This window comes from Lithobates pipiens, unplaced genomic scaffold (assembly GCF_037356315.1).
Source record: "Lithobates pipiens isolate NorthernLeopardFrog02 unplaced genomic scaffold, aLitPip1_a1.2 Scaffold_37, whole genome shotgun sequence".
In the NCBI taxonomy this organism is placed as follows: Eukaryota; Metazoa; Chordata; class Amphibia; order Anura; family Ranidae; genus Lithobates; species Lithobates pipiens.
In genome coordinates this window covers 19,486,630-19,506,519 of record NW_027507825.1, presented here as the reverse complement: position 1 = coordinate 19,506,519, position 19,890 = coordinate 19,486,630, and the positions used below count along the sequence as shown (strand labels likewise).

The window sequence follows — 19,890 nt, the reverse complement described above, 5'->3', positions numbered from 1 at the left end:
TCTTAGAAAAAAACCTGTTAGAGTCGGCAAAAGACATGAGACCGGGGTGGAGGTTCACCTTCCAGCAGGACAATAACCCTAAACATACAGTCAGAGCTACAATGGATTGTGAGCTGATAAAAGTTCAGTTAGTTGGAGGCGTAATAGGCTTCCCTGATCGCCAGCTAGAGTATGAGATAGCTGGACAGACTGAAGTAGAGAGAGTTCCAGAGGATGGGAGAGGCTCTGGTGAAGTCCTGGAGATGAGCATTGAAGGAGGGGACAAGGGAGCTTGAGAGTAGGAGGTCGGAGAGGAAGGTTTGGGTGGTATTTGGAGACAAGAGCGGTGATATAGCTCGGGAAGAGTTGTGAATGGCTTTGTATGGTGGTGTTAGTATTTTGAAATTAATTCTCTGGGCAGTTGGAAGCCAGTGTAGAGATTGGCAGAAAGGGTTGGTGGACACTGAGCGGTTGGTAAGGTGGATAAGTCTGGCAGCAGCACTAGAGATAGAATGAAGAGGAGATAGCCTATGGAGAGGTAGGCCTATGAGCAGGGAATTGCAATAGTCAAGACGTGAGAGAACAAGGGAGTGAACGAGTAGTTTGGTGGTTCCATTAGTTAAAAAGGGGCGCATTTTAGAGACGTTACACAGGTGAAGTCTACAAGCTTTTGACAGCGATTGGATTTAGGGCTGAAAGGACAGGCCAGAGCCTAGGATTACATCTAGTACCCTGGCGGAGGACTGATGGTGGCATTATTGATCTTGATGGAAAAGTCATGGAGGGGTACATGGGCAGGAGGGAATATTTTCAGCTTGGTTTAAGAGGGAAATGAGCGACACGACCCTGCTAGAGAGGTTTTGGGACAAACGTCTTCACTGGCAAACAGAAAAATCCAAAAGCTTCTAGTACCCCATACCAGTGCTCTTCTGTCTCACTCACCAGAGTTGATTAAAGAGGGATTCCACCAAAAAAAAAAAAAATATTAAAAGCCAGCAGCTATAAATACTACAGCTGCTGACTTTTAATAAATGGACACTCACCTGTCCCGGGTTCCAGCGATGCCGGCAGCCGAGGCCGATCGATCGCTCGGCCCTCGTCTGCTGCCGCCACCATTCTAGGTGAGGGAATCAGGAAGTGAAGCGAATCGGCTTCACTTCCTGGTTCCCTACTGCGCATGCGCGAGTTGCGCCGCGCAATAGGAAATCTCCGCGCTGTCACTGGGACCCGTATGTGTCCCAGCAGACAGCGCGGCAGGGCAGGAAATGGCGTAGACTCCCACGGGAGTCTATGCCCGGAAGTGGGTGTAAATACCGGTCTTTGACAGGTATCTCCACCCCCCTCCTCCCTGAAAGGTGTCAATTGTGACACCGGAGGGGGGGAGGGATGCGATCAGCGGAGGTTCCACTTTAGGGTGGAATCCCGCTTTAACTTTAAACTTCGTAAAGTCTGCACACACATTAAAAATCAGAAAGAACTCCTTTTGCCATCTTCACAGATATCTCCCCATCCCCCAAGAATGCCAAAAAGACAAAAAAGGTACACCAAATAGTTCACCGTTTACATCATTAGGTACTATACCAGCACTATATACTACACTATATACATCTCCACCTTCCACATACACTGCCCAATTTTGGAACCTCTATTTCGCCTTTGTCACATGCAGGGCATTTTTTTTTTTTTTCAGGGAATAGATGCAGGTACTCCCTCCTTCTGAATCACCTCTCGTCTCCGTCCCCTACTCACCTCCGAGCACCGTCCCTTAGATCCACCCCCTACCCACCTTCCAGTATGGTACAGGTACTCCCTCCTTCTGAATCACCCCTTGTCTCTGCCTCCTACCCACCTCTGAGCACCGTCCCTTAGTTCCACCCCCTACCCACCTTCCAGTATGGTGCAGGTACTCCCTCCTTCTGAATCACCCCGTCTCCGCCCCCTACACCTCTGAGCACCGTCCCTTAGTTCCACCCCCTACCCACCTTCCAGTATGGTGCAGGTACCTGTATCACCCTTTTTAGAGAATACAGAACCAAGCAATTTGTATGGCATAACAAGAAAAGCAATGAAATAGATCCCCTGCAGCCATCAATAATAGACCCCCCCACCCAGCAACAACAGAGCCCAGCAACAATAGACCCCCACTAGCAACAGCTCTCCCAGCAGCCAGCAACAATATACCCTCCCCAAAAAGTAGATCGATTACCGAAAAAATTGACCCCCCCAGCAACAATAGGTCCTCCCCCAAATATAAGACCCCCCCCATAAGAATAGATCCTCCCGCAGCTACCATCAATAGACCCCCCAGCACACTAGTACCCCTTGCCATTACATACATTGTGTGCTGGAGGTGCCAGAACTGCTTTCCTGCATTCCCACTGAAAAAAAAAGCCCTGGTCCCACGTCTATAATGGTTCCCCTTTCTGCCCTGCTGGCTACACTTAGTGTAAGGAAGTGTATAATTTTTAACAACGTCGGTTGAAAAACCAAGAGGTTTTGGCTTTATATCCACCAAAAGGGTGGCAACAGGCCAACAGGGCCACCCACAGTTCAATTTTCCACCCTTGTATGGCCAGCTTTAAGCAGTATTAAACCCAAAAGTAAACCTATATTATTGCAGCTTACCGATTCTTGGATATCAAGGCTGCATTTGTTACCGCTGGTAACGGTGATATGCCGCGAGTGGCGGCTCCCGTGGGCATGCTCCGTCTAATGACAGCACCGGAGCAGCGAGACCCACCAAGAATATGGAGGCTCCGTACACAAGGGGACAGCGGTGACTTCGCTGGCTCCTGTATCAGGTAAGTGACACATAATGGACTACTATGCAATGCGATGCGATGCGATGCATAGTAGTCCATTATGCTTTACCTTTGCAGGGAATCAAAGAGGAAGCAAACCCATCAGGGTTTACTTCCTCTTTAACACTGACAAGGGTGCACAGAATGGTCAGCTCTTATTTATGGATGTAAAATCCAAAAGGAAAAAAAAAAAAAAAAAACAGTTTGTTGCAACTGCTTATAAAGTTTCAGCTGAGGTTTGGCCTCAATTTGTAAATGCATTTAAATCTGCTAGTACATCTAACACTCGACTCCCCCCAGACTGACAATGCTGCTGTCCAAAGGCATCTATCTGTTGCTCCTTCATCCAGAGTGAAGACACTCTAATACAGGAGGTGTGTAAAGGCCCGTACACACGTTTTGATTTTCGGACATCAATTGTGTTAAGACGACCGAATGTCTGCATATCTTACCGTTAGTCCAGTGCTCTGACAGACGATTTCCCTTTTTCGTCAGACAAAAGCTGGGTGTGCAGACTATAACACTTTTGGTGGCTGTGAACTCAACATCCGATTTCTGTTTCATTAGTACGGTTTTCGTACGAAAAAAAGTAGTAAGAGCCAGACTACGCATGCTCAGAAACGAAAGAATGCATACAAAACTATTCAACGCGTTAGGTCACTTCTGACATTGTATTCTGTCAAACGAAAATTCTCCTATTTGTTAGTAACCTCTTCAATTTTGACATGAGATTAGCATGTCACAAAAATAGAATGAATGTTCTGTTGTCCGAAAATCAAGGCGTGTGTATGAGGCTTTACTGGCAGATCACCAGGTGAAAAGAGGGAAAAAAAAAAGCCTAGAGATAACTAATGCAGCCACAACATCTAATGATTGTGTAGCGGATGACATTTGGGATCAAATGTCACACGCTTTCTAAATTTAGTTTTTTGTCTCAGGACCTTACAGTACTGAGGGTTAATTGTGTAGGTTGGCCTTAACACCAGTCTGGCCAGGCCATGATTGATGTTCTGCCTGGTCACGTGAACGGTGAGGTGCACATGACAGGCCAGAACCAGGTCTGGTTGGGTGTTTGGGTATCGGCCCTCTCGGAGCCAATCAGTGGGAGTGCCGTGGCCCGCTGAGGAGTCTGGGAGGGGGTACTTAAGCAGGTGCGGGTCACATGTTCGGGGTTCCGGAGTTGTTCGTGAGACCCGTGTGGTCTGTTCTGGTTCCAGGACCGGGGTAGCCCCACGAGGGGTCCCGGTCACGGGGTGTTCGACATCCCGCAACATGTTCCCGTCAGTGGCCCCTGATAGACCTGTCTGGTCTGGAGTAGGGATCCATCTGTTCCCGAATCTCGGAACTGGCTGGTCCGAGGCGCAGTAACTGAGGGAGGATTCAAGGTGTCCGGGTGTGCTGTCGGCTTGGAGAGGCACTGCAGTTCATGGAAGTGACCGGGGGAGGACTCTTTGGAGGAGGGTCGGCAAGTGGCATCCTGAAAAGTGCCTGGTTACTGAGTTGGGAAGGACATTGATGAGTCCACACTTTTCCAGTACCTCAAATGAAGCGGGAAACGTTCCAGGTACGGTTGTAAAAAGGTTCCCGTTTATCTTCAGTTGATTGTTAAAGTTTGAGTCAACGTGCTGACTGCCATGACCTCCGGCTAGAGATCTGTTCAGCCTTGAAGTACCCAGCTGCGAGTGGCAACTCTCTGGGTGGAAGTAGAGACTTTGCTAGACCCTGCAGTTCAAGGTACCCGAGTTCTTCACCCGTGCCTTCTGTTCCCAAAGAGACTGTGTTTTGTGAAAGTTCTACTGCAAAATAAAACCTATTGAAAGGACTTTATCTGTGTCAGTGTACAAGTTGTTGGGTATCAACCCTGGGAACCCCTAGACGCTGAAGAGCAGGCCAGGAGAAGGTAACCGGTAAGCCCATTCAGTCAAGGCCGCCCTGCAACGGGTTATGGCCAGTTGGCCACTACAATTGTAAAACTGCAATATAATACCTTTTTGGTTTTGGGTTTAATACTGCTTTAAAATCCGCATACACCAAGGCAAGATGATAACCAGAACCAAGATAATAACAAAATACAGCTGTAATTTTTTACCAAATGGTTATCGGTGCTCCTCTTCCAGTCACTCACTAACAATCTTTTCTTCTCTTTATTCTTCTTTCTATGGATAGAATGAGAGGAGAAAATATTAATCAAAAGGTCAGACACTAGATCGGAGATGTGCAATGATAGAATTCATATATTTGATAGGAAATGATCTGCAGAATCCTAATGATTTTTTTGGCACCACCAGTTTGATTGTTTTTAAATCCATTTTGCAGGTTCAAAGAACAATTGAAGGAATTGGATAAGTTTGAAAATTCCAATTGCTTTCACGTGGCTTGTGTGGCGCAAGGAGCAAAACGATCTATTCTGGAACGGTCACCTTCAATTCGCATTAATCCCCTCAAATAACCATTTGACATGATTTATGCAAGAAAATTTTGCATTTGTCTGGAAACATATGTTTTTTTTCAGATATCAATTAGATGAAATCGAATCAAATCGATGAAAACGAATGAGCTGATAATTTCATTATCGATGTGCAAATGGCTGACTTTATGTGGTAGTAACCTTTCTCCCATCCCCCCCCCCCCCCCCCAACTGCTGACAGACAGGTCAGACCTATTGGTCTCTTGTCATAAATGCTTCCTCCTGCCTCTAAAGCTGTCATGTACACTGGAGCCACGCATGAGCAGCTCAGTGAATATTTACGGCCCCCGATCTGTGCTGCTGACTCCCATGCAACGGGCATGACATCATAGCAGGCTAGCCAATCAAGCGGCCAAAGGCACAGAATTCGTAAGGAAGCCCAGGTGAAGATGGAAGCACCTGGGACCCACCGGCTCGTTTACAGCATAGCGCCAGTGGGCTCAGTTTGACAGGAAGTCTGCCATAATGTGCTAATATGTGTCAGGTCACCTGAAACCAGGTGACAGATGCACTCCGTAGGAGTCGGAAGTGCACCGCTAGGTAGCGGACCTTAGGACTGACTGCTGCGGATTGTACCCAGGGAGATTCAGGACACAGGTCAACAGGATCACTAACAGATCCCAATGGGAGTTGGAGCATAGATGCCCCAGGGCGCGGAGTCTAAGAGCCAGCGGGTGTTCGCCAGAGCCTCCAGTGGTGAGGATGGACTTCGCTGCAGTCTGGCTCCAGGTCGCGGCTCCTAGAGTTTCACAGCTTACAGTAGACTACAGGAGAAGAGAGCAGCAGGCTGTAACGACAAGGATAGTAAGGGGATACGGTAGAGGTCAGGGCAACTAGCAGACAGGAACAACAGAGTACACGCCAAAAGGTTCAGGGTCACAGGCACACAGGGATGGTCAGGGACATGCAAAAGGTCAAGGTCACAAGCAGACAGGAATCGTTGAGAACACGCCAAGGTTGGTAATAGAGTCAAACAGAGCACACATTAAGCAGGAACCAGGAAGCCAAACACACAATGAATACACAATGGTTGATCAGCCCCGCTGGCTTGCAATGCACAGGTTAATTTGGGGTTCCCCGATAGGGCCTGGGGTGGAGCCACGCTTAGAGGAGAGGTTATAAAAACCACCAGGTGGAAGTGGCTGGCCTCTTAGTCTGAACACATGAGGGGATCTAAAGCAAACAGGAAGATCACTGCATAACCATGACAATATGCTGTGCATGCCAATATATTATGGCATATCCTACCTGACCATCAGACGGTCAGGTGCTGGTTTTCCAGCTTGCTCGTCCGACAGAAGCCAGCTTCTGTTGGACAGACAGGCCGAATGACGGCCATTTTTTTTGAACCGGCAAATGTCTCCCGGGCATGCAGCCCATGTGTACCAAACCAATGTAGGTGGAATTTTTCCAACTGACCTGCAAATGAAACTTCTCTCCAGTAAAAAGATTAGGAAAGCAGTGGCGGCCCCGACCATATGGGGTGCAGAGGCGCCACCCCCTATCCATTCGTCCGACCCCTAATCTACATGCGGACCGCTGGACGCATGGATTCCAATGGGCTTTTTTTTAATTTTATTTTTTAACATATGATTAGAGCCTGAGGCTCCAATTGCCTTCAAAAAAGGGTGGGTGAAGTGAAGGGGTGAGCCCATAATTAAAATGTCTCAGGTTTGTTTTCTGCCCCCCCTCCCCTCCCGACCACTGGAACGCCAGCCGCCATTGTAAGAAAGATTGCCAGTTTACAAAAGTTAGAAACTGCAGCACTACAATAAAATTAACCTTTTTACCCCAGAGGAATCTTGAAATAATACTTTGGTCTCAAGGAACCCCCTACTAGAATAATTTTTTGGGGGACAATTAAGATCACAATGCCACCCTTACTGACAGATAGATCATTGGGGTCATGTTGCCAACTCTGATAAGTAACATTAGACACAGAACCTTAAAGACACCATCAGATGGGAGGTTAAATAGCCACAACTCAAGAAACCCCTGGCAACCTCTGGAGAGTTCCATGAAACCCTGGTTCAGAACTGCTGCTGTAATGTAACAAAATAAAATTCTTAACTTTTTTTTTTACTTTCTGCTATAAAACATAGCCAGTAAAAAAAATTTTGTTAAAAATTGAACTTCTTCATAGGATTTAGGCCAATATGTATTCTGCTACATAATTGTTTGGTAAAAATTTTTTTTTTATTTATGTATGCTTTTTAATACTAGAAATGGCAGTAATCAGCGATTTATAGCAGGACTGGAATATTTCGGTGGATAATCAGATACTAACTGACACGTTTGACACTTTGTGGGAACCAGTGACACCAATACGGTGATCAGTGCTAAAAATATGCACTGTCACTGTACTAATGACACTGGCTGGGAAGGGGCTAAACATCTATGGCAATCAAAGGGTTAAATGTGTGCCTAATCTGTATTTTTGTGTGTGCTGCTTTCACCGAGGGATCGGCGTGATTTTATTCCCTGGAAACTAAATCCAGCAAATGCCCGCTGAAAGGGCGGCCATGAGCTACTACAGTTGACGGCTGCCCTAGTTACGCAATCAATGCCTTCTTTTCTCAGTTCACATATGTTGCGTCCGTGATTCACAGCAGGGGGTTCCAGTACATCCCTGTTCACCAATTCAGGTCCTAATTTTTTGCACCTGAATCAGAATTAAAGGCGCACGGGACCCTTTCCAAATGCGGAACGCGGCCACCCGGGAGGTGTGTGAACCGGCTTTATTGAGAGCCGGGTACACAAATTGGATCCATTACTCATATGTGAACCCGGCCTTAATGATTGCTAATCAGTGAAAACGGTCCGAGAAATCCTTGTGATGCTTTTTCATAGAGCATGCTTCCTTGAACCACAGTTTGCTGACCAGCTGGAGAAAACGCTCACCCCCCCTTATATCCCTTTATAACAGAAATCAAAAGGAGCCGAGAAGGATTGGAGTTACATTGTCTAATTAAGTGCCATGTCCTTGCACAGCATATTTGGACATTATGGCAAAATCTCCTGGGGGGGGGGGGGGGGGGCACCATTATTAAATTGGGTAGCTCCGCTTTAAAAGCTCCTTCAGGCGATATTAGACCCTCAGTTTATTTACCTTCAGCGGCTCATTTAAATAAATCCTTTGTATGCAATTTCTTTATCTTTTATTCCTTGCCTATGTTCCAGGTAAAGCTGGTGCCATGACTGGCACCCCATGTTTCCCGTTTCAGGGTGGCTTCTTTCTGTTGCAGCGTCCTTTGAAGCTACTCCTTCTCCTACTTTCCTGCAGAGACTTGAGTTGTGCCAACCTCCCCCTTCTCCTCTCTTATCCAAGCTAACAGACTGGCTTAAGGCTGCCCTGTCCACTGTGAACCAGAAGTTAAAACCTGGTGGTTTTATTTTTATTTGGGGGGGGGGGGGGTGGTGAGGGGCGACAAACCACCCCCCCCCCCCGGCTGTTTGCTGGTTGGTCTTACCCCCATTGTGGCGGGTGGCAGGTAGCGTGGTGCAGCGTCTTGGCTCCAAGTCCTCTCCTCCATGGCGGCTTTTAGCTCCTCCTCCTAGGCCTCCAATAGGATTGCCTGTCCTTTCAGCCAAGCGGGTGACCAGTGTCAAAAACCTGCTTCCCGATTGGCCAAGAACGGGGGGATCAGTGATACAACAGCGAATATTGAGTCGCTGTTGAAACACACCTGGGTGGGCTTGGAGCACAATCTGTGCGACCCGAGCCCACCCTATAGTGAAACCTATTACAGTCTCTGGCTCTAATCAGGGCTTCAAAAAAACAGCCGCAGCCACATTGGAATTCATGTGCCGGTGTTCTGAAAGGGTCCGGAAGCATGGATAAGGGAGGCGGCGATGGATGGGGGGGTGGCACCCATGCGCCCTTAATGGACGGGCCACCCCTGGCCAGAAGACCAAGTTCAGGGAAATAGTGCCTAGAGAGCTATTTAAAGTTATAAACTGCAGGTGTAGTGGTAAGAATTTTAATAGCTTATTGGGGAATGTTTACTTTATTGCAATGTGTTAAGATATATAAAAAAAAAAAAAAAAAAAAAAAAAAAAGACACTCAGAGGGCTTCATACTGCTTTAAGTTGCATACCGGCAGGGCCGGTGATGTGTCGAATACTGTCCCCCATCAGATAGTGTCCGCCCTGTACTGTGCTTGCACAGTACAGAGGACAAGGAGACGCCAAAAGTCTCAGAAGATGAACGGTGCCTCCAGGTTCAACCCCCCCCCCCCCCCCCCCACCATCCAAGTGGACATAGAGTTAGAATAAAAGTTTGCAGAGCGAAGGGAAGCCATGCCTGAAGCGTGGCGAGCAAAGCGAGCCCGCGAGGGGCCGTCTTACCAACTGCTGCCATATGTCCACTTGGATGGTGGGGTTTCAACCTGGACTCAGTGCGCAGGCGCCGTTCATCTTCAGAGACTTTCGGAGTCTCCTTGTCCTCCTTACTGCGCAAGCGCTGCGCCTGCGCAGTAAGGGGCGGACACTATCCGATGGGGGGACAGTTTTTGACAGAACACCGGGACAAGGGGTGGGCAGGAGGGGCGCCCTAAACCCTAACCCTAGATGGCATTGTCCCGGCACTGCATACCAGTGTGTGCCTAGGCCAGCGTTTCTCAACTCCAGTCCTCGAGGCGCCCCGACAGGTCAGGTTTTCAGGATTCCCCTCAGATGAAACGGATGTGGTAATTACTAAGGCAGTGAAACTGATCAAAGCACCTGTGCAAAATAATGGAGAGCCTGAAAACATGACCTGCTGGGGCACCTCGAGGACTGGAGTTGAGAAACACTGCCCTGGGCTAAGATGATGTTACGAGTCTGCTGCAGGCAGAAGTGATCATTCTACAACATCGAGTCACAAGATGAGAAGCTAAAAAGCTGAGCTTGGGCAGACATTTGTGAACACAGCCAAGAACTGCACAGGCACCAGGGCTTACGTGATTTTGCCATCTCTGCATTGGCATCTCAGTCCAGGACATAGGCGACGATGAGGACCATGAATGATGCCTGAACAAAGATGATGCTGTCCTTCTGGGGGGGGAGGGGGGGGGGAAGAGTAGGTGAAGACATTGTGATTGGGTGTCGGTGTACCAGTGAAACATGGAACGCAGCCCCTGCTTAGATAAGGATCAGAAAAGCTAAAATTATAAGCAGCGTCATTTTTTTTTTTTTTTGCTTGGCACGAGTTCCCTTTCAACGAACAAACAATTTTTCTGACGTTAAAACCCCATGCAATGATTGTTTAAGCAGTCCGGCTCACCTATTAATGGGAAATCACAGGCGCTCACAATGTGCTTACGTCCAACTCTAGTCATAATTGTGCCGTAGATAGCGATTATTTGCGATTGCCCAAGAGACCGTATGGCACAGTTAAATACATTAAGGTAAAATGTCGCTCAATAACACCTGTCTGCTGTGTATTCATCCACATTAATGTGTGTGTTATACACGCTCCCATGGACAATGACCTGTGCAAACCAGTGCCGGACAAATATTGCTTAGCTACAGATACCGTACACAAAGGACAGCGCCATGGGCTCTGCGAGCGAAACTAGGAGGCCATTAAAATGCCGTTTCCTGAAACAATGCTGTCATGGATATTGAATGGTATATCTTATGCCGCGTACACACGGGTGGACTGTATGGCCTACTTAGTCCGTCGAAACACATTTCAGCGGACAGTCCGCTCGTGTGTGGGCTTCAGCGGACTTTTTCAGCGTGCAGTCTGGCGTACTAAGTATTTCGGATTTTTCGAAATTCTGTCCGTCATACTTTGGTTTCAGCGGACAATCCGCTCGTGAGTAGGCTAGTTCGACGGACTAAGAATGGCGCATGCTCAGAAAGGATTTACACGGCGGAAGGGTGCTTTGCTGTGTATTGGACTTCCTATTTCTAGTCCCGTCGTACGTGCTGTACACGTCATCGCGCAAGCTTTCGACGGACTGTTTGTGTATCCGTGTGTGGTCAAGTCCGTTCATTCGAAAGTATGACGGACTGTCCGTCGGATTGTATGACGGACTAAGTAGGCCATACAATCCGCCCGTGTGTACGCGGCTTCAGTGTACATGAGCTGTACCGGCACATATACAGGCATGCAATAGAAAGAACAAATGGGTATTAGCCGTGGGGTTTGTGACGTTACGCCAAAAGAAAAAAAGCCAGTTTATCCATCAAATGAGACTGATCCACACAATCTGCGTGGCAATACATTGGTTGGTAGCATAGCATTGGAAATACACATTGGTTCCCCTATTACATCTGAAAACTAGAATTAACAATCTAAACCTTATGGAAAAAATATTTCACACCTTACATAATACTAATCATTTATAAGACAAAAAATTGAATCCATGGTCAGGGCCGTCTTTAAAGTGGAGGTCCACCCTAAAGTGGACCTTCCGCTCATCGGAAAGCCTCCCCCCCTCCGGCGCCACAATTGGCACCTTTCAGGGGGGAGGGGGGTGCAGGTACCTGTACAGTACAGGTATCTGCACCCACTTCCTGGATAGCTCTCTGCGGAAAGGGGCGTAGATTACGCCCCTTCCGAAAGTCCCCCGCTGCCTGTTGGGAAACACACAGATCCCAGAGGCAGCGGGTCCATCCTTATTGCGCAGCGCGACTCGCGCATGAGCAGTAGGGAACCGGGAAATGAAGCCGAAAGGCTCCACGTCCTGATTCCCATACCCAAGATGGCGGCGGCAGCACCTTACAGACGATCGAGAGATCGGCTTCGGGTGCCGACATCGCGGGCGCGCTGGACAGGTAAGTGTCACTATTTTAAAAGTCAGCAGCTGCAGTATTTGTAGCTGCTGGCTTTAAAAAAAAAAAAAAAAAAAAAAACAAACGCGGAGTCCCGGCGGACTCCTGCTTTAATATTCATTGGGCCCTGGGCAAAAATTTTCTTAGGGCCCCCCTCCCCCCATGCAATTTCACTCTCCACCTTCTCCGAGACATAAAATAAATAGCAGCTAGACTTAAAATCAGTTTAACTTATCAGATCAGGCAGCGATTGGTTGCCAGAGGTTACAGCATATCATTACCGCTCACTAACTGGTGGCTAGAGGTTACAGCACTCCTTAAGGCTCACTGATTAGTTGCTAGAGGTTACAGCACATGATTTCTGATTGGCTGCTACTGTACAGTAATACTGCTCACTGGTTGCTATAGGTTACAGCACATCTCCTCACTGCAGGGGGCATGATATACATGTGAATACTGCCTTTATTTACATATCAATTCCGTTGGCCTCAGCTATTTACATATGCATGTCACTGCTATTTACATATGAATGCCGCTTATTTAGATGTAAACACAGGGTCTGCAGGTGAGTCATCTGTACACAACAATAGGGCAGAGCTGGGCAGCATTAGTAGCAGCACTTCACACAGATATCGGGACACAGCACAGGACTAAAACTTCAAGGGACAAGGCAATGCAAACTGGGATAATTGGCAAGTATGAGGCAGCTGCTTTGGGCCCCACAACAATGACAGGGCCCAGGGCAGCTGCCCCTTTTGCCCTGCCTTAAAGACGGCCCTGAACATTGATGCAATATAAATACAACCCACAGATATGTTCTGTTTTAAGAAGGCTGTACTGTGCTTCGCCTCGTTATTTCTCATCTTATTTTAAAGGAGAAGCCTTTTCCACATATAAACCTTTTTTTTACCATTTAGTACAGAAAGCGTGGCCAATAAGACACTGTACAGCCTATCTGCTCCACTATCACGGCAGAATTTGTCCTTTACACATAAGAGGTTTTTTTTATTTTCCAGCGAGTCTGTAACACCAGATTGTCATATTGTACTATCGGAGGACGTCAAAGTTAGACAAGCTAAGTGTGAAACAAGCCCTTTTAGTATAGGTTTTAATTGCCAGGGAATCTGCCACGGCAGATGGGCCCTTTTCTAGGATATTGCCTCATTATCCAATTAAATGTATCGAAAGATTTCCTGTGGGAGTATTTATGCCCCACTGATTATCTAAGATGACTATAAGAGGCTACAGGACCTTCTCCGGGGGGATTCACATATTCCATTTTCTCTTCTCTAGTCCTCTGAGAGAGTGTCTGACCAATTAATAAAAAAAAAAAAAAAAATGGTATATTAAATTCACCAGCCACTATATATATATATATATATACACACAAAAAAAAAGAAAAAAAAACGAGAAACACAAAAAACAAAAAAAACACAAAAAACAAAACACAAACAACAAAAAAATTAAATAAACTCTACAACCTTTTCAGCATAGCAGTGTAGTACTGAATGGTTTTATCTTAGTATGAAATAAAGGCCATTTATTTTCTCTTCTTCTATTCCATGCCAGGGAACGAGAAGCTGAAATTTGATTGGCTGTAATGGCAAAACCACCCATTTTGGCCATTTTTTGTTTTTACACATAGCACAGAATAAATGTTAAAGTGGTTGTAAAGGCAAAAAAAAAATTTATTTTAATTTTTTTTACTTTCAAGCATTCTTTGCATGAAGGCAAAAAAAAAAAATCTTTTAGGTGCAGCCCCTCCCCCTAAATACTTACCTGAGCACAAAGGTGCTCTCTAAGGCTGGGTCCACACTGCTGCGATGCGGGAACGCTGTGAATCCACTGCGGGTTCCCGCATCGCATGCCTCCCGGCGGCAGTTCACACCGCCCTATGCAAACTGCTGGGAGTGTCAGTGAAACGTTAATGACACCCCCAGATCAGTTCGCATATCGCAGTGCCATCTGCAAACTCGGACAGGAATCGGATTGCATGGTGTGAACACCCCCCATGCGATCCGATTCTGCTGCGGACCAAAAAAAGGGTCCTGTGCGAGTTTGGGTCGGATGCGATGCGAATTCAGCCACACTATCTGTAGGGCTGAAATCGCATCGCACAGAGATCGCATGTGATTTGCACTGCGGTGCGAATCACATCCGATCTCGTACACCGCAGCAGTGTGAACCCAGCCTGAGGCTCAATTCACATCTATGTATGTTGCTTTCAAGCGTTTTTGCAATGCTTTTTGCGGTGCTTGTCGCGTTTTTGGACACACGTTTTTACCGCGATTTGCGTTTTTTTTACACCGTGTTTGCTTAGCAACCAGATACATACAGTGAAAAAAAAAAGAAAAAAAAATACAAAATCGCGGCAAAATCGCAGTAAAACAGTACTTGCGTTTTTGATACAGGTCCATTGACTTCTATTACATGCAAAACGCTGCATTTTGTATGAAAAAAAAGTCCCCGACCCTTTCCAAAAATGCAGAGGCACAAAAATGCATTGATGTGAACATGTTCCATAGGAACCCATGTTAAAAAAATTCCTTGCATTTCTGCAAAATGCATCAAAAAACGCGTTAATGTGAATCAAGCCTAACTCCTCACTGGACTCAGCGAGAGCAGCAGGAATCATTTGCTCCTGCTGCTGTCAATCAAATCCAGTGAAGAGGGAGTGGGAGGTGGGGCCAGGCCACACTGTCAATAGATACACACAACCCAGCTCGGGATCAAGCTTGCATGTGTGCCCCCATAGCAAGCAGCTTGCTATGGGGGCAAGAGGGAGAAACCAGGAGTGCCTCCAGTGGACTACAGAAGATGGAGGTACTGCACAGAGCAGGTAAGTTTGACATGTTTATTATTAAGAAAAAAAAATAATAATAATAATAATTTACAAACACTTACATTTTTTTTAAAGTAGACTGCTCAGTATAAAGCTGGTTCCTGTGATTGGCTGACACAGCATCACGTGATCGGGAGCCCATCACACTGGCTCCTTTTCGCAAACAATGGGAGCTTTCGGCAAACGCTCGGTCAGTAGATTTCTGACATGTCCCCTGTCAGAATGAGAATCCTCCTTGTTTACACTAGCAGATGCCCGTTCTGCCTCTACTAGGCAGTCTCGGGTCGCCGGCGGACATAGAGTCTGTCCAAACCGCGGGCATGCTCCCGCAGACGGAGAGCACAGTCTGCGCAAACCGCCGCACAGGTACGGTGATTCACGCAGGACAGCCAACCTACCCGAGTATATCCGCGTATGCTGATTGGCTAGTGGTTAAAGTACAACTAATATAAATATCTGTACATTTCTTTATCCGCTCGTTGACCGTATAACCTAGATATATGGCATCAAAACAGCCCTGCTGCCCCAGATTACGTGATCCAGCACTCCCGGGTATGGGACACATGTGTGCATGCCCCCAGCGACCCGGCTCTGCAGCGATTAAAACACAGCTTAAGTCGATCAGCTGATGCCGGCCAATAGATCCCCGCCGCTCATCCAAAAAACACACACACAGGACAGGACTGTCTGTACACATAAACACTGGCTAGCCACATATTTAACCCTTTGATCACCCTAGATGTTTAACCCCTTCACAGCCAATGTCATTAGTACAGTGACAGTGCATATTTTTAGCACTGATCACTGTATAAGTGTCACTGGTTCCCAAATATGTCAGAATAACCACCGCAAAATATCACAATCCCCCTATAAACTGCTGATTACAGCCATTACTAGTATAAGAAATAAAAATGACAGGATTCACAATATCCCATAGTTTGTAGACGCTATAGCTTTTGCGCAAGCCAATCAACATACACTTATTGGGATATTATTATTTTTTTTTTTTTTTTTTTTTTACCAAAAACACGTAGCAGAATACATATTGGCCTAAACTGATGAAGAAATTTGATTTCTTACATTTTTTTTAATCGGATGTGTTTTATATCAAAAATATTGTTCGTCTTTTAAAATACTTAAATCTTACAAATTTAATAAAATATATATATATTTTTTAATTTTGCGCTCTTTCAATGTGAAATGTGTGAATGTATGTTAATATATATGTGTAAAAATATTAACTAACAAAGCAAACAAAAAAAAAAAAAGTTTAAACTGTTTATCGTTTATAAAATAGACGTGGACAATAGGGTGTTAAGGCCAATTAGAGTAAATTAAGGGTTTATAAGGGGTTAACAGAGGGACATTTGTTCCTCTGTTCATCCCATGATCTGCAGATGAAGAAACAGAAAGATTCAAAAACGAAACAATGTTTCTTTTTATTTTAGTGTTTCAGCAGCTGAGCAATGTTGTTAATAAACATTACTGGCTGCTTTTTTTTTTTTTGTTGACGATTTCAAATACTTGTAGAAGAATATGTATCGGCCTAAACGGAGGAAAAAAATGTTTTTTTTAATATATTTTTGGGGGATATTTATTATAGCAAACTGTTAAAAAAAAAAAAATGGAGTTTTTTTTTTCAAAATTGATGCTCTTTGTTTATAGTGCAAAAAATAAAAACCCGCAGAAGTGTTCAAATACCACCAAAAGAAAGCTCAATTTGTAGGAGAAAAAGGGATACAAAATGTAATTTATGTACAGCGTTGCACGACCGCACAATTGTCAGTTAAAATAATGCCGTGCAGTATCACAAAAGATGGCCTGGTCAGGAAGGGGGGTAAATCTTCCGGGAGGTCAAGTGGTTATATTTAGCGCCAGGAATTCTCTGCAGAGCTGAAACCAGGAGAGGGAAGGTCACCACTTTGAGTCCAAAGAGCTGCATTTGGTGCGGAAATAAAAGGCGAAATTTGGCCACTAGGTTTACTGCATTGTGGATCTAAGCCACTTGCTGGTTTATCCGCTTTTAGAATATGCATAGAAAAAATAAAAAACCTCTATCTTTTGCTATATAGTGTTATAAAACCATAAGAGGCCGTCTATGGTATAGAAGCCAAGGTCACAGCTTCTGTCTACCAGAGGAGTCAGCAGTGTTGGAGGAAGATACTGCTATGCAGATATATGGCACAACTATAAATTGTTGGATCAGCATCCTGAGCCTGAGGAATAACCTCTGGGAAACGTCAATACCTACCGGATTGCACTACAATTGTGTTTGTTTGAAAAGAGATATACCTTTACTATCTACATCCAGCACCATGACATTCTTTCTGCAGTGTCCTTCCTCTCTTCCTTCATGGTATTTCTGCTTGGAGAACTCCCATGACCTCATCTGGGCCAGTTCTATACCATAAGTTATATCGAAAGACTTTGTTATTTGTGGATAAAGCAGGAAATTGTTAGATTCTCTGGCAGATTTTTATTGCCATCTGTGTCTTCCATTGGGGAGATTTACCCCTTCACCTTGTTGGTGCTTAACTCAGGAGTGCGGATCCACCGGACTTTGATGCCTCTGGGCTGGCTAGTCCAAGGCAAGGAAACTAAAAGGAGGATTCTGAGGTGGTTGGGTGCCGTCTCTGGTTTGGGAGAGACCCAGTGTACTTCAAGCATTGCAGGGGAGGATTCTTTAGAAGAACACCACGTACGGGTTGGTTTTCTTAAGAGCCTGGAAGGGCTGAAGTAACCGAGAGAATCCGGTCTTGTGGATATCGCCAAGCAGGCTGAAAGATCCAGGAATCCCACAAGTGTTCTAAAGCTTAGATTCCCTACATGTTCTGCAACAACGTCTGTGACAAAGACTTTGTTCCTGAGTAAGCCCCTTGTTGGCTACTAGGCCTTGTGAGAGAGGGACTGTCCAACCTGGGTGACCATCCATCTGTGAATGGCTATTCTCTGGATGCAGTCAAAGTAAGCAAATTCTTTATGGTTTTCTGGACTTTGACATTGAGAGTACCTGAACTTACTTTCCCAACCCTCTGATCCTAAATTGAAAGACTGTTCAATGGTTTGAGTTTTTGCAAATAAAATCCATTCAAGTGGATCTATTGTCAGTCTCAAGTTACTGGGCCATCTACCACGGGACATCCCCTAGACGTGCCACAAGGAGAACGGAAGGGAACGTTAAGCCCAAAAATAACCAGCAGCTCCTTCGGAGGTTAGTGCTACACATCATTGCTCTGACTTTGGGAGTCATCCTTGTAACTGTCGGCCTTGCAATGCCTCATGGGACTTGTAGTTTCACAACAGCTGGAGGGCCGCTAGTTTGAGACCCCCTGATCTAGATAAAGAAAGGCCTGTAGACGTGATGTATGTGGATTTTGCAAAAGCATTTGATACAGTTCCCCATAAACATTTACTGTACAAAGTAAGGTCTGTTGGCATGGACCAAAGGGTGAGTACATGGATTGAAAACTAGCTACGAGGGGGGTAAATTCAGAGGGTAGTGATAAATGGGGAGTGTTTTATACTAAATAAATTCCTACGCTGTTTAAAGGATTGGCTTGGTGCTTCTCTCTCCTCCTTTTGCTTTCCCTTTGTTCCCAGTGATCGGGTTCCCCACCCCGCGCATGACGCAGCCTCGCTCCCTTTAGAGCCTCCATATAGAGACTTTTTTTTTTTTTTTTAGAGACTAATTTTTAGGGGTTCACCCCCCAAAACTTTCAATCCATTCACATGGTTGCACCTTCATATATCAGCATGCAAATGCATGCCTTTTCATTAAAATTTTTAAACTTTAATCTTTTTCATCAGATCGTTTAGCGCTGAACATTATACCAATATTGTGTATGTTTCCTCCTAATATGCAATGTAAAGGCCCATACACACGATCAGACTTTTTGACAACAAACATGCAAATTAGCTGTTTTGGAGCAACATCCGACCGTGTGTACGCTCCATCGGACAAACGTTTTTGTTTTTTTATCGGACTTTTGTTGGCTGTGCGAACGGGCAAACTTTCTGGCAACAAAAGTCCGATGGAGCAAAGTCTGATCGTGTGTACAGAAAACCATAGGACTTTTGTACAAAGTACAAACAGGCATGCTCAGAACCAATGCAAAAGATCAGACAACAATACAGAAGTTGACCAAAGGTGGCGGTAAAGAGCAGAAAAACCACGGGATTTGGTGAAACTTGGCTGAAAAAGTCCTGCTGTGTGTATGCAATACAAGTTCAGAGCCGACGCCCTTTGTACAAAAATCCAAGGGAAAGTTTGTACAAAGTCCTATCGTGTGTATGAGCATCGGATGTCAGCGGCAGGGGCAGACTGACCATTGGGCCACCTGGGCACTGCCTGAGGGCCCCATGCCACTAGGGGGCCCCCCATCAGGGTTGCCAGCCTCAGTAAAACCAGGGAAAGTATGTAAAAATCTGTGTTTTTTTTCTCTGAAATGTCCCTTACCGACATCCTTTTGGTCTAAAAATCCTGAGATTATAGCTGCCCCACCTCTCCAGTACCTTCTCAGCCAATAGAAACATGTCTGTGTATACTGTGTGATTGTATACAGTGTGTTTGTGTATACTGTATGGCCCCAAAATGTCTGATTTCCTGGGGGCCCCATAATCTCCTATTGCTCGGGGGCCCCATGAGTTGTCAGTCCGCCTCTGGTCAGCTGTGACATGTCCGCTGACATCCGACCCGAAAAACCTACTTTTCCATCTGTCTGTGGATCAGATCGGGTGACGATGGACTCTGCGGTCCGTCGTCATCCGATCTCCCATAGGGGAGAGCGGCGATCTGACAGGTCCGTCCCCAGTGTGCAGAGATGTACCTGTCATCTTCCTGCTCAGCGGGGGGGGGGGGGGGGGGAGGAATCAACGGAGCGATCCCCGCTGAGCAAGCGGATGTCCACGGGGCAGATCATGCCCCGTGTGAAAGAGGCCAATAATAAAAGTGATCTGTTGTATTGCTCAGTGTGGCCAAAGCGCAGGTTCACTTCAGTTCATGCGTTGAGTCCCTAAGTGGGGACGTGCTCAATATGCAA

The 19,890-nt window shown here is 45.9% G+C and overlaps 1 protein-coding gene across 3 annotated transcripts in view; it reads right to left on the bottom strand.

The window, feature by feature from the left end:
• The window catches only part of GNG2 (G protein subunit gamma 2), a 151,088-nt gene that overhangs the window by 35,277 nt on the left and 95,921 nt on the right, over positions 1 to 19,890 (bottom strand). For all 3 annotated transcript variants that reach the window (XM_077466796.1, XM_077466795.1, XM_077466797.1), the window contains exon 2: positions 4,870 to 4,936. The gene's annotated coding sequence lies outside the window, so the exon portion shown is untranslated. The remainder of the gene's footprint in view (positions 1 to 4,869; positions 4,937 to 19,890) is intronic.